General features: G+C 35.7%; 1 pseudogene; it reads right to left on the bottom strand.

Annotated features, from left to right (window-relative positions):
• Positions 1 to 11437: 11437 nt before the first annotated feature.
• Positions 11438 to 12419, bottom strand: LOC120587417 (developmental pluripotency-associated protein 4-like; annotated as a pseudogene).
• Between the last annotated feature and the right edge of the window lie 1929 nt (positions 12420 to 14348).

Here is a 14348-nt window from a genome sequence, read left to right as displayed (position 1 = left end):
AGTCATGAAGTAGGATCTCATTAAGTAATTTGTATACATTTAATGAATGAGTATCCTCAAGAAGTTAAATTCTTTTCCTTGGCATCTAAAGCTTGCACCCTTTACCCAAAGGAAGTGGACTATTTATTCAACAAGGAAACTCTTTACTGGGGCATCTCCTAGTTGTCTTTGCACAATGCCCATTTATATAATCAACTCAGGGGTGCAGAGCTGACTCTAATTTTGGATTTGGATCTTGGCCAAATACACTGATTGTCTGATAATTCCCTTTTGCAAGAAAAAAGTAAGAAATTTAATTCTTTATTAAACAAAGTACTAGATCAAGGGGAGAAAGCACAAGGAAGTATAAGGATGAGAATATGGGAGAGTAGATAACACTGAAGGGCTTATAATTTTAGTAATGGCTTAACATGGTAAAATGACAAGGATAAAAATACAAAGTTCTGTTCTCTCCCCACCCCTGGCTCCATTTCTGTCCCAGCTAGAATATAAACTCCATGAAAGTTCTTTGCTGAATCTCCAGTAGTAGGCTAATATTTGGCACATAGTAGAGACTCCATAAATATGAATAATGAATAATTAAATGAATAGAATGAGTGAATGATGGGATTAAATTATTTCAAAGCGCTAAAAAGTACTCAAAAGGTACTTTTTGAGACCTCCTGATGTTAGCAAAAAATATCTTTTTGCTCAGAGACCTCCCATGTGCCTGGTAACTAGAAGGAGATACTCTGGATGGTAAACATCTTTCATATATTTGACAAATATTTGAATGTCTACTCTTTGCCAGGCATTCTTACAAGCACAAAACAGGCAAGTTTTTATACTTCATGGAATTTATATTCTAGTGAAAGTAAGCAGAAAATAAATATCTAGTGTATTAGATAGAACTAGATGCTATAGAGAAAAATTAAGCAGGATATGGGAATAAGATGTTCCAAGATGGTCAGGAATGCCCTCACTGAGGAGGAGACATTTGATTAAATGACTTTATGGAAATAAAGGAGCCAGTTATGAAGATATCTAGAGGAAGAGCATTCCAGGGAAATGGAACAGCATAGTCAAAGACATCAAGGCAGGAATGTGCCTAGTTGGATCTCAGAACAGTAGGACTGGTATTGGAGTGACTTGTAAATGATCTCCATTTAAAATGAATAAACTAACATTTTTATCAATGTAACAACTAGTATTTTTGTTTATTTTCAGTGATTGTCATATGATGGAATCCTCACAACAATCTTAGGCAGAAGGTACTGCTATTGTAACCCACATTTTCCTTTTCAAAGAAGTTATATAACCCAAAATAACACGACCTCTTTCTTTTACAAGTTGCCAGAGGACGGACACAAGGATTGTTTCTATCATACAGTTATTGAAGCGCTGCCTACCACTCTGTATTCCTTTGCTTTGGTGTCTGCTAATGTTGCCATCCTTCTGCTCTGCTGACTGCTGTCATTTTATTGAACACCGGTGTTATCCAAATCATTTCTCAACTTCTGTAGACCACCACCTCCAGGTATCAGGGAAGTAGCTTTTGTGTCTCCTAACCTGTTCTTTCATAGGTGTTGGCTCCTTGTGACATATGTTTTTCTTTTTGCCAAAGCCATTTCCTTCTAGAGACCATGGGTACTTGGAGGAAACAGAGGGAATTCGGACATATGTTGGAAGATGAGCAGAAACAGGCTAAAGCCTCGGACCATCTGTTCTAAAAGCCATACTTTCCTGCTTGGTCTGGCTCATTCAAATATATGTGTGATGATTTTCTCTTATAACCCTATTGTCTCTCTCTCTCTCCACTTTAGCATTTTCTGAGGACTTCCTGCCATCAGAACAGTACCTGTGTGAAGCTCAATGTCTTTCCCTCACTTTACCCTGTGGGCACTATAAATCAATTGTTTAATTGAGTTAAAAAGTTTCCTGAACATTGAGACATAAGGTTTGGAAGCTAGTTTACCCAGAGACCACAGAGGTGATTGTGATTCTGGTGAGCTGTGTCACCTCACCCTACAGAGCAGCCTAAGGAAATCTCATCTCTGACCAGCTAAAATACAGTTATACAGATTTATCACTTTCTTATGTGCTTGGACAAAATGAGCCATTCCTTCTAAACTAATCAACTCTGGATGCATGGTCAAATTGAGTTTCTTACTTGTAAAGCTAAGGTCCAGACCCTGAACTGTATCATGGTATGGCCCTGAACAGATTATTAGCTGGCTTCTATCTTTGGCATTACTGTCTCTACTCTAAGGTCAACATTCCTCGCACACAGGGAGCTTATAATTTTGTTTTCAAAAAATAAGATAAACAATAGTAAAATACTAAAGAATAGCTCATTCATTTATATACCTACTAGGTACTAGACCCTATACTTTGTTCTGGTCATTTAAATACATGCAAAGCATAATCCCTGCCCTCAAGGATCTGACAGTTGATGGAGAAAGCAGATGAGTACAACACAATTACAATAGAGCAGAAGTAAGGAATAAAAAGGAGTTCAAATCTCAGCTTCTCCCCTTACTATTTATGGATCCTTGGGTAAAGGATTTAACTCCTCTGGTGCTTTCCTTTTGTGTAAAATAAGAGTAATATCTACCTCACAGTATTGTGATTATTAAACAAGATTATATTTTTGTTTGGCATAAATTAAGTGCTCAGTAAATGGCAACCTTCATCATGTAATTAAATTGAGATGATAATTCAAATAGACAAGAAGGAGATACCAAGAAGGAAACTAAAAAATATGGAACAAAATTGACACTGCTTATCCACTAAGGATGAGCAGACATATCACATCCTACAGATAGGAAACACACACACACACACACACACACACACACACACACACATACATACACAGACACACCCCACTTTGTACCTTGAGAGAACAAAAACAAGACATGATAAAACCAGGATCTAGTTCTAGATCCCAAATTAAATGAAACCTTGAGACTTCCTACAAATTATTGACTCCCAAAGAAAAACAGCTGTCCCCTGACTTTTGCAATGCTGATATCTGAAGACAGGAGGAAAGCTTTACAGATAAAATAATCAAGTGAGAAAATCGCTATTTTTCTTTCATTAACAGACTAATTGTTAAATTGGTAACCTTGATAACTTTGTGGATATTTTTCTTTTAATTTGTGTTTTGTTTATTTGTTCTGTTTTGTTTAATGGTGAGCAAGCCTTTTAAATACTGGCTTCCTTGATAACTTTCTTTGCAAGTAAATTTTCATTCTAAGTGACTTTCTCTTTTAGTTCTCTGTTAGTATTTTTAGAGATTCCACTAAGAATAAGTGGATTTACCTATTAGCACTGAGTAGACTACAATGCCAGAAAAAAGTATTATGTAGACTTTTTTCACGTAGACATGAACTTCCTGGCTCTTGAGTTGACTCTCATGTGGCAATAGAGCTTTACACTAACTAAATCTCTTTCTCTGTTTCTGGTTCTATGTTTCTAGTTAATGGACAAGTCTGGATGCTGTTCTGGTTTTGATCTGTGTACAACTGCTGGTGGCAGCAACATGAAATCTGGCATTTATTTGTTTGTTTATGATATGACCACTTGATGTATGTTAGACGGCAGACAGACACAGGGAATTTGGTCATGGTTGGGTAGCAGAAGGCAGAGTATCTGACTTTTTATGTTTGTGGGTTTTTTTATTATTATTATTTGTTCATTTTTTTTCTGTTTGTCTTTGCACTCTGTAATTTTTCTTGTCTGTGGGTCATTACGAGTTAAATAACTAAAAATATTTTATGTGTCTGTGAACAGAAAACAGTTCTTTGAGATCTGGAACTGCTATAACTAACTGGTGAGTTTTGTGCTCTGTTTCTTTTCAACTCTGGCCAGAGTTGGAAAACTATGGCTACTGTTTTTTTGTGTATAAATGAAAAAAAAAATTTTTCCTCCCTTCAAAAGAAAAGTAGCTACCTTTATAATGGTTTATATATTTCTGTATCTGTGGCTACCCACCCCCCCAAAAAAACTATTGGAGATTAATTGGTCATAAAAATCTGTCATTTGTATGTAATCGGAAAGATCACCGTCAAAGGAGAATGTATACAATGAAAGAAAAAAATTGAATTGAAAAAAATTGAAAACAGAAGAAAAAAATTGAAATTCTTTTCAGTGTGTGGTAATAATTTGGCCTTACCCAAAGAGAGGTCTGGCCTTTGTCCTTAGCTTCTGGGAAGTAATCTGTATCATACCTAATAGGAGTGTCTTTTTTAGGGTGAAGATTGCTCATTACAGAAAGACCAACCATGTGATCAACCCAAAGATGAGTTCAACCTTATGATAATCAATCAATTGTGCCTGTGTGATGAGGTCCCAATAAAATCTCTGGACGTGAAAGCTCCAGCAAGCTTCCCTGGTTGGTGATTCTTTATAAATATTGTTACACTTTGATGCTGAGGGGATAACAACATCCTCACTGATGGGAGAGGACAATGGAAGCTTTGTGTCTGGAACTCTCCCAGATTTTGCCCTATGTGCGTCTTCTATTGGCAGACTTTGATCTGTAACTTTCGTCTGTGTTAAATGGTAACTATGAGTATAAAAGCTTTTATTGAAATCTGTGAGTCCTACTAACACATTATCAAATCTGAGGGTGGTTTTGGGAACCTCTAGTTTGCAGTTAGTATCAGAAGTGAAGGCAGTGTTGTAGACAACTGTGTGCCCTCTAAACATGACCGCTGGCTCTAAACTTTGCAGTTTGGCTGACTCCAGGCATATGCATTTTGAACAAAGAATAGAAGACTTTAATATGAATTCATTTGGTTTATATAACAACCATATGAATGAGCCTGGATGTGTGATAGACTGAAAGTTCAAATAGAGTAGGACTTACTGTTTCTGATTTAAATGGAGCTGAGAAATTCGAGCAATCTATAGGGTTCTGGAGACATGACTTTTTCTCTCTCTTTTCTCAAAGGAAAATAGGAAAGTCCACAGAAATGTACAAATGAGCTAAATCAAGACGTGAGAGAAAGCTCTATGTACAGACAAAGTGTTGATAAATTCTAAAGTTATTTCCCTAGATCGATCCATAATCTGACTGAACGAGTATTACAAAACACAGTGCATAATAACATAGGGAGAGGTTCAGTTATAGAATTCTTCAGAAATTCCTAGCTTGCTTAAGATTTAGATAAGATTCCTCTATTGTGTGAGTGTGAAGTATTTTCTGAGCAAATATAATAATATACTTTTGCCTCCAGAAAAAGTAATAAATTAGATTATAAAGTTTAACAGAGCTCTTATTTTGGTTGGCTTATAAAGTTTAATAATTACTTAGATGATTTAAGTTCATATCTTGTCTCCTCTGATAAATCTTTTAAATATCATCCTTCTCAAATTCAAACCTCAAATTCAAAATAATAAAAACAACAATGTAAATACATAAATAAATAAAAATCAAAAATAAAAAGACAGTTCAGATGTCTTTTATACCTAAACTTTATTTGGAGTTCCTAGACAGCAGTGGACAACCACAAAGAACTTTTCTTTCACCCAGTAAAAGGAGATAATACCAATTATAATTAAATATGTTTGGCATTTTCCAGATAATTATTTAAAACTACTATGAAAGTTTTCTTGTTTCTCAAGCTCAAAATTTGAGAAGAAATGCTAAATAAAAAAAGAGAAACTCAACTTCTATAAGTTAATTATATATAACCAAAATTATATCAGTTATTGATGTGAATATGTTTCTGACAATGAAAGCTTTGTATTTTGTACTTGGAATATGTGTACTTTTTAGGTTGTCTAGAAACATAGTCATATTCATGTAAAAAGACAGTGTATTAATTTTCTATTGTTGTTATAACAAAATAACCACAAATATAATGGCTTAAAACAACACAAATTTATTATCTTATAGTTCTAGATGTCAGAAGTCCAAAATAGGCCTCCTGCTTCCAGAAAACTGTGAGCATAAAAACTTCTTCATTTATGACAATTATTTCCATGTCTGCATGTCTTACCATATGGTGTATGGTAAAACAAATCCTTAGTACATTTTAAAATGAGCATGCTCTTCCAAAAATAAAATCAGATGAGTAAGAAGAATCCTATAGAATGTAAGCTTGAAGGAAGTAGAGGCTTTACCTGTTTGGTTCAGTCCCAAAGTGAAATGCTACTGTAAAAAAACACCTATGTGACATTTACATAGTGGGTGGGTGGTAGACTGAAATGAACCTAATATTGGCAAATAATTTGGCAAAACTATTGCCTGAGATCACTTGAGCAGCAGACCATGTGTCTACTGAGTCCTGGGGAAGGGAATAGAAAACAGAAACTTAATAGAGGTTATTTTTAGCAGCTTGTGGCAAAATATTATAAGAAAGAGATGAGATCAAGAGAGAATTTCCTCATGGGTGTGTAAGAAGAAATGCAGAGGAATAGAGTCTAAAATTTGGGGACTTGCAGATAAAAAATTCTGGTTACTTCTAGACCTCAATAGTAAGAAATTAGTTAAGAAAGGCTTTGAGCTTTTCTTCTTTCTTTTTCTCCTTCCCTTTTTCTTCTTTTTTCTTTCTCTTTCTTTCTGAACTATTACATCCAAAAGTCATTAGGTGGAACTGAGAAACTAAGGGTTAAAATGGTGTCACCTGGACAGGGGTGTCAGATTTCAGAACTGCTGAGGCCCTGTAAGTGCTATGTATCTTCAATTCTTCCTTCTTCTAAATGAGAATGTATTTCACAGTTTTCCTGTTTTGTTGCATTACCATGTATATGGGTATGTCTCGGCAGATTACTTGTCTTTTTAGTTCTTAGGTCATCAGACCATAAAAGTGCCATAACTGAGCCTGATGAAGTAAACTGGATATCATCTGGAGAGTTTGGGCTTTGAGCTGGATGTATTTACTGGGTGGGATTTTGGGCTGTTGTCTTTGGGGATGGAGTGAGTATTGTCCATACAAAGGAAAAATAGTAAATAGGAGATTTGATGACCAAAAGAGCCACAGGCTGGCTAGATGGTCACCAATCTTTTTTCTTTTCATTGAGTCACAAGAAAACTACATATCTCAGACTCATTTGGTTGGGGCCACATGTCTAGATTCTGGTCAATGGGATATAGGTAGAAGTCATGCCTCATTCTTTCTCTTGACCTCTTGAATGCAGAGAGGATCCAGTCCAAGACTCTGAGAATACCCTGGAACAAGAATTGGTAGATAATGACTTATGGGTCAAATCTAGCCCGCCGCAATGTTTACTGGAATACAGCCATGTCCTTTATTTATATATTGTCTGTGGCTGCTTTCATGCCACAATGGTAGCATTGAGTAGTTGTGACAACATGTCTCACAAAGCCTAAAATATTTACTATCTGTCCTTTCATTGAAAATGTTTTCATATCTCTGCCCAAGAAGATGGTGCCTGTCACAGGTTGATGAGACAGATCCTTGAATCAAAATATGAAAGTTTGCCTGCAGAACACCCAATTCAGGTTGGGATGTGAATGAAAAATAAAGCTTAATTTTGTTAAGACATTGAGATCTTTGAGTTAGTTGTTAATAGCTAGTTACTTTATTACTAAAATACTGCTCTCCCTAGTGTCTAGAACAATGTCTGGCCCATGGCAAGAACTAAACAATTATTTATTTACAAAAGTGGCATATTCATGGAATAAAAAAAAATCTAAAATAACTCCCCAAAAGATAACTTAGAATTCGACAGTCTTCATAATCCCTCCTCAAGAAATAACCATTGTCCAGAGTTTGATGTATGTGATTGTAAACTTTGTATGTATATACTTACATACATATATCAGGTGACTTGGCATAGTGGGTTAAGACGATGGAATCTAGAGCCAGACTGCCTGGGGTCAAATTCCAGCTTTTTGTCTATGAGATCTTGGGCAAGTTACCTAATCCAAATTTGCTCATCTGCAAATAGACTGATCTCACAGGGTCATTGTGAAGATTAAATGAAATAATTTATGTACCTCCACTTGGGGCAGTATTTTACAAATGGCAAGTGTTTGCTATTACTGTATTAGTAATAGTAATAGTAATAGTACTACTTTAGTAACAGTTTTATTTTCCCACAGAAATGGAAGTCCTAATAAACGTACAAGTTTGTTTTTCCACTAAATATAGCTTGGACAATTTTCCTATGTCGGTAACTATAAATTAATCTCATTTTAAAAGAAATGATGGCATAGGATCCTATTCTAGGGATGTAGCATAATTTATTTATCTGATTCCCTACTAATAGGCATAGAATTGTATGCAGTTTTTTAGTTATCACACCAACAATGCTACAAAGAACATCCTTGAATATTTTGCTATAACAATTGTGTCAGTATTACTAAAGGATAAATTCTTAGAATAGGAATTGCCATGTCAAAGTTATGTATGTATTACATTTTGAGAGATATTCTCAATTTGTCCTCCAATAAAACTGTATCATTTATACTCTTACCATCCATGATTGAGAGTATTCATTTCCCAACACTTGATAATAGTAGGCATTATTTATCATTTTAATCTTTGCAAAACAGGTAGGTGAAAAATTGTATTTAACTTAAATTGCAGTTCTTTTATTATTAGAGATGCTAATCTTATCATGAAGATGAGGATTAGGATAAAACAAATCAGCTATCTTTTCATTATACTTGGTTCGACTTGTTGAGATCAAAGAAAGCCCATAATTCCTTCAGTTTTTGAGTGAATGAACAAGTGAAGAGTCAACTGATACTTAGGAAAGATTATCAACCCTTCTACTATAGCAAAAGCTAACATTCGTTCATCTGATAGTGTTTTATAAATGATAGTTTTGCTTTATTCCAAAGTATTTCCATTAAATAGCTTATGAAATCAATGATGCTCAAATCACTATCATAAATAATCATATAAGGAGCTTGAAAAATTGCAAATTCAAGATCCAGCAATCTTATTACATTCATTTGTTGATTGACATTTGAATTGTTTCCCCCTTTAGGCTATTATGAATAATGCTGCTATAAACATTCGTGTACAAGTTTCTGTGTAGACAGATGCTTTTATTTCTTTTGAATATATCTCTAGAGATAGAATTGCTGGATCACATGTTAATTCTATGTTTAACTTTTTGAAGAACTATAAAAAGTTTTCCATAGTAGGTGTACCATTTTACATTCTAAGCACCTATGTATGAGGGTTTCAATTTTTCCACATCCTCGACAATACTTATTTTCCAATTTTTTAATTATAGCCATCTATAGCAGCGGTCCCCAACCTTTTTGGCACAAAGGACTAGTGCTCCTATGAGAATCTAATGCCTGAAGATCTGAGGTGGACTGAGGTGATGCTAGCGCTGGGGAGCAGCTGCACAAATGGATGAAGCTCAGCTTGCTTGTCCCCCGCTTACCTTCTGCTGTGCAGCCCCCTTTCTAACAGGCCACGACTGGTACTGGTCCAAGGCCCAGGGGTTAGGGACCCCTAAAATAGGACAAATCAGCTGAGAATAAATTCCTGAGTTCAGAGATAAACAACTTCTTTGCCATTTGAAAGAGTTAAGCCCTGTCTGTGGGAGCCATTGGTAGTCAGAACATTTTTAGAGCTGGAAAAGACAGAAAAAGTAAAAGTACGGAAGGGTGGAAAATAGTGAATAAAGATAATTTTTTTTTTTTATTAGGAAGAGGTGGTACCACTGCCTTTTTTGCCTCAGGTGCCATTAAAAGGCAAAGTAACAAAAAGTGGAAACATTTCACAACCCCTGGCACATCATCCAATAGGGTTAGAGGAATTTCAGCTATCCCTATTTTTTCTAATAATTTCCCTATTATAATATCAGTAGCTTTGAAGAAGAGGCCTTTTCAATAAAACTACAAGTGTAATTAACATAGTCTTCTATGAATAGAACTGTAATAAAATTAAAAACAGATGCAGCCTGTAACTCACACACTCATATTTTCTCACTGGGGAATCAAAAGAAGTCAGAAGATAGAGAAGTTTAAAAAAATGGGTCAAAGGGGAAAATATATACAATGAAAATTTTGACTCCTTGCTGTGATACTTTTCCATTTGATTTTTAGAGACAAAATATAACTTAGGTGCTCTTTGCAATGGTGATTCTTGGACCTAGCCCATTTTCTGTTTACTATTTCAAAATTATAAGTGTATTGTATTTATTTCAACAAATCTATAAAAAATTGTTAAAATGTTGATTGATGTCCAAGTAAAATTTTCTAGAAATCAAAAAAAAGCCCATTCACATGAAAAGAATAGATGAATTTATCAGGGAGAAAACATTAAAAAGAAATATTACTATTTTATCTAAGTCAGTATATCTCATAAAATTTCTCTACAAAGTTGGAACATACTGAGAGTAATATATCTTATTTTTCCTCTTAAAAAGAGATTCAACCCAAATTGTGTATGAAATCAATGGTCTAGCCATTAGTGAAGAATTATGTCACAGATAGAAATTTGATTGTACTTTTCTAATGAGATGTAGTCTAAGAACAAAAAGCACAATCTTAAATGAGTTTAATATTGATAAGAATGTTAGTATTGTTATTCTGAAACTATTACATATCAAGTATAAAGCACATATATATTTTATTACCTTTTTTAAGGAATAAAATGTATGTATTATTTATAACACCAAAAAATTCTGTCCAAGCTTTTGGCTTAATCCCACGGAGTTAAGAACATTAACAATAACTTGTATACCACAGTTTCCTAATTATAATAATGCATTATTTTATATATACATTTTTAAACATGTTATATATTTGTGATTCAGAAGTAACACTGAACAGTTTTAAGGAGCAAAAATATACAAAACAGTTAAAAGTGGAAATAATAGTGGAAATAATAAAAGTGGCAAAGTGCCCTGTGCTTTTATTCTAGAGACATATCATAGAAATTTCAGGTTAAGAAAACTTTGAGAAATGTTTTATATATTAGAATGCATTTTGGGGAGTGGAGAGAATAAAGCTTTGCCTTTGGCTTAATACGCTCAACAATTTGAAGTCACTGAACTTAGAATTAGAAAGCAGCATCACCCTGAAGGGGTCAGATTTTGTAGTGGGAAATCCAGCATGAGGTGGGGGAGGGGAGTACACTATTGTTTCTTTACTCAACCCCTTCACAATGTCTGCTTTAAAAGAGCTGCTGAGGTCACTTTTATTTCAGAAAGGTAATCGTTTGATAGCATGAATGACTTTTTCATCTTACTAACTGCATGAGTGGTAATTAGTGACATGTTTTTCCATTTTAAAATCTAAGAGTCTGTGTATTACAACCAACACAGCAACAGGCACTGTTGGAGGTCTGTGGGTAACATCTACACCCCACCAATTTATGGGCTCTATAAGCAGGAAGCATGAAAGGTGTGGAGTGGCCTGGAGTTCAGCTGTCAGTGGCACTACAGAGTTGATTATAGTCCCCTTTCCAGCATTAATTATAATCATAGCTGTGCCCTTTTTCCTGGCATTGTAATCTCATTGAAGGCTTTTCATTAACACCTTATTCTCATGAACACATTTGGGGCAAAACATTATCTTCCAAGTGCGGGGGTGGAAAGTCACAGGCAGGTAGCCAAAGGAGTGCATACACTCTCCCTTGTTCTTCAGGAACCCAGGCTTACCCAGCATAAAACTGTAGGTAAACCCGACCCTCTGTGTCTGTAAGGAGACTTGGTCCATGGACCACACACCGCCTGATACCAGAGGCTTCTTATGACAATTCCACTGCCTCCATCTTCCCAGTCCTGGCTACAATTTGGGTCCAGGAGGCAAATACAGCACCTAGAGCAGAAGTTGTCACAACAACATTGTCCATTCCCTCAAGGAAAGCAGTTAACTTTTCATGAGCAGGTGCCCCTCCTCAGGGGGAGCAGTTACTTGGGAAAGATCAGAACTTTCCAGAGTCATTTCCCCACTTCTCCAGTGTTGATTTCTTTTGTGATTTTGTCAAGATTTTGACCTCCTTTGCTATAACAGAAATATTATTTTGATTAGGGTAAGCTCATTCACCGAGTCTCTTATACATTTCGAATTTCAAGCCTTCTGTGTTCAGCTTTAACTGCTAGCACCAGACCCTCACCTTGTCTCAGTGAAGCAGATTGAATGGTGGCAGTTTTGGCTGTAATTGAATTTATCCAAGTATTTTCCCCGAGTTTTACTCTTTTATTGTCTTGTATGATCTTTTGTGGACAGAGAGCTTTGTCCTCATCCACAGATTTTTTTTTGTTTGGTTCCCTTCTCTGAGGTGCTTTGTATGTTTGGTTCACTAACAGCCTGCTGTTCCTTTTCAGCTCTACCAACACAGGTTCGAATTTGCAAATCATATTTTTTTTCTCCTGACTTCTTCATGGAATTCCACTTCTTGCCTTTTGCATTCTCCATATTCAGAAAAGAAGTCAAGGTTCATAAAAAGAAAATCTTCATACCTATTATCTTTTTAAGGTCCATAGAATCAAGAGGCCCCCCCGCCTTTTTATTCCGATATTGCTTGTTCGTGCCTTCTCTATTTTCTCTTGAACCATGTCATCAGAGGTGTATTAATTTTATTCATTTCAAAAAACAACTTTTGGATCTTTTGATTCTCTCTATTGTATGTTTATTGCTATTTTATTTCTGCTTTTAACTTGTTTCCTTCCTTCTGCTTTCTTTGGGTTTAATTTGCTGAGATTAATACTGAGACAATTGATTTTTAAACTTTCTTCTTTTCTAATTAATATGTTTTTAAAGGAAAATATTTCACTTGAAACACAACTTCAACTTTGTCCCACAACATTTGACTTTCTATATTGATATTTTCATTATTATTTAATTAAAAATATTTTCTAATGTTCACTGTAATTTCTTCCTTAACTCATGGATTATTTAGAAGTTTATTCCTTAATTTCAAAATGTGTGGGAATTTTCTACATGTCTTTCTGTTATTACTCTCTAGCTTAATTTCACTGTAGTCAGAGAACATACTCCATATAATTTCAGTGCTTTGCAATTTGTTGAGACTTGCTTAAGGCCTAGCATGTGGTCAGTTTTGCTAAGTGATACATATGTGCTTGGGGGAAAAATGTATATTCTTCAGTTTAACTTCAGTTTTTGTCCCCCACGTCACTGCTTTTGGTTCAGCAAATTCTACAAAGTGAAAAGTGGCACCAAAGTAGGGCTCCCTTCTCTCTAGTTCATAGGTCTCCACATCAAAAGAGACCCATATCTGGACATACCAAAAAGATGTCTCCACAGCTTCCCTGATGTACAAACTACTGCATGTTACCCAGAAATTCTGTTTTTTGAGCTTGATGCTATGACTGAATGACACTTTTGATTTGTCTCCCTAGGACAAGTGAATTTTACTTGTAGGAAGGAGAGTGAGTCAAGTATTTTATGACCAGAAGGGCAGACTCTGGTATTTTATGAGTGCTGTTCACAAAATATTTTGGACTCTCAACCTTCCAGGCACATAATAGGATTACCATCTCCCCTGTGGTTCAGTAAGTTCATGTGAATAGTATTAGCCAATGAGTCATGATTGGAAGTGACAAATATCATTTACAGGAGAACATGTAATGGAATATGTAATTGATAATGTGGAATAGCCCAATACCCAGTTTTCTACTGGTACAGAGTTCAGCACCTCTGAAGGTGGTGGCTGCTCCATTAGCCTAAGAGGCTGAATGATTTTGGCGAGTAGAGCCCTTTCCCTTGCCAACAGCGTAAACATGTAGTGTTAGCAAGAAACAAACCATTGCTCTTTTAATCCACTGAAATTTTGGAGTTGTTAGTTACCACAGCATAAAATGGCCTATTCTGACTAATACACAGTCTTAATGAAATCACAATTCATCCTACTACGTTCTAATCATAGCCAAAGATTGCCCATTCGCCCCAGATATTTACAAAAAAATACAAATTATATTATTTTTTGCAGGAGACAAGATGGTCTTAATAAATTAAAAGAACAAATCAAAACCACATGAAATACCACTTCATACCCTATGTAGATCAGGGCTCCCCAAACCCCTGGGCTGCGGACAGGTACAGGTCTGTGGCCTGTTAGGAACCAGGCTGCATAGTAGGAGGTGAGTGGCGGGTGAGAGGAGGGAGCAAAGCTTCATCTGTTTGCAGCCTCGCTGCCTCAGCTGCACCTCAGATCATCAGACTTTCATAGGAGCACTGGTCTCTGGTGTCAAAAAGGTTGGGGACCGCTGCATTAATTAATACAGTTGTGGAATTTTATTTCGCTCATAGTGCAATGCTAGTGTAGGAAAAGTGTGTTGTGCATCTTTTTTGGTGAAGAGAAAGAAAGGATAGATAAAGAGCTGGTGATAACAAAGAATGGCTCAGGATATGGGTGCATAACAGATATGCAGGTAATATTTAATTTTAACTATTCCAAGAA

The sequence above is a fragment of the Pteropus medius genome, unplaced genomic scaffold (assembly GCF_902729225.1).
Source record: "Pteropus medius unplaced genomic scaffold, Ma_sr-lr_union100, whole genome shotgun sequence".
NCBI classification, from domain to species: domain Eukaryota; kingdom Metazoa; phylum Chordata; class Mammalia; order Chiroptera; family Pteropodidae; genus Pteropus; species Pteropus medius.
Note: the sequence above shows the minus strand (reverse complement) of the source record. Positions and strands in the feature narration are given on the sequence as shown.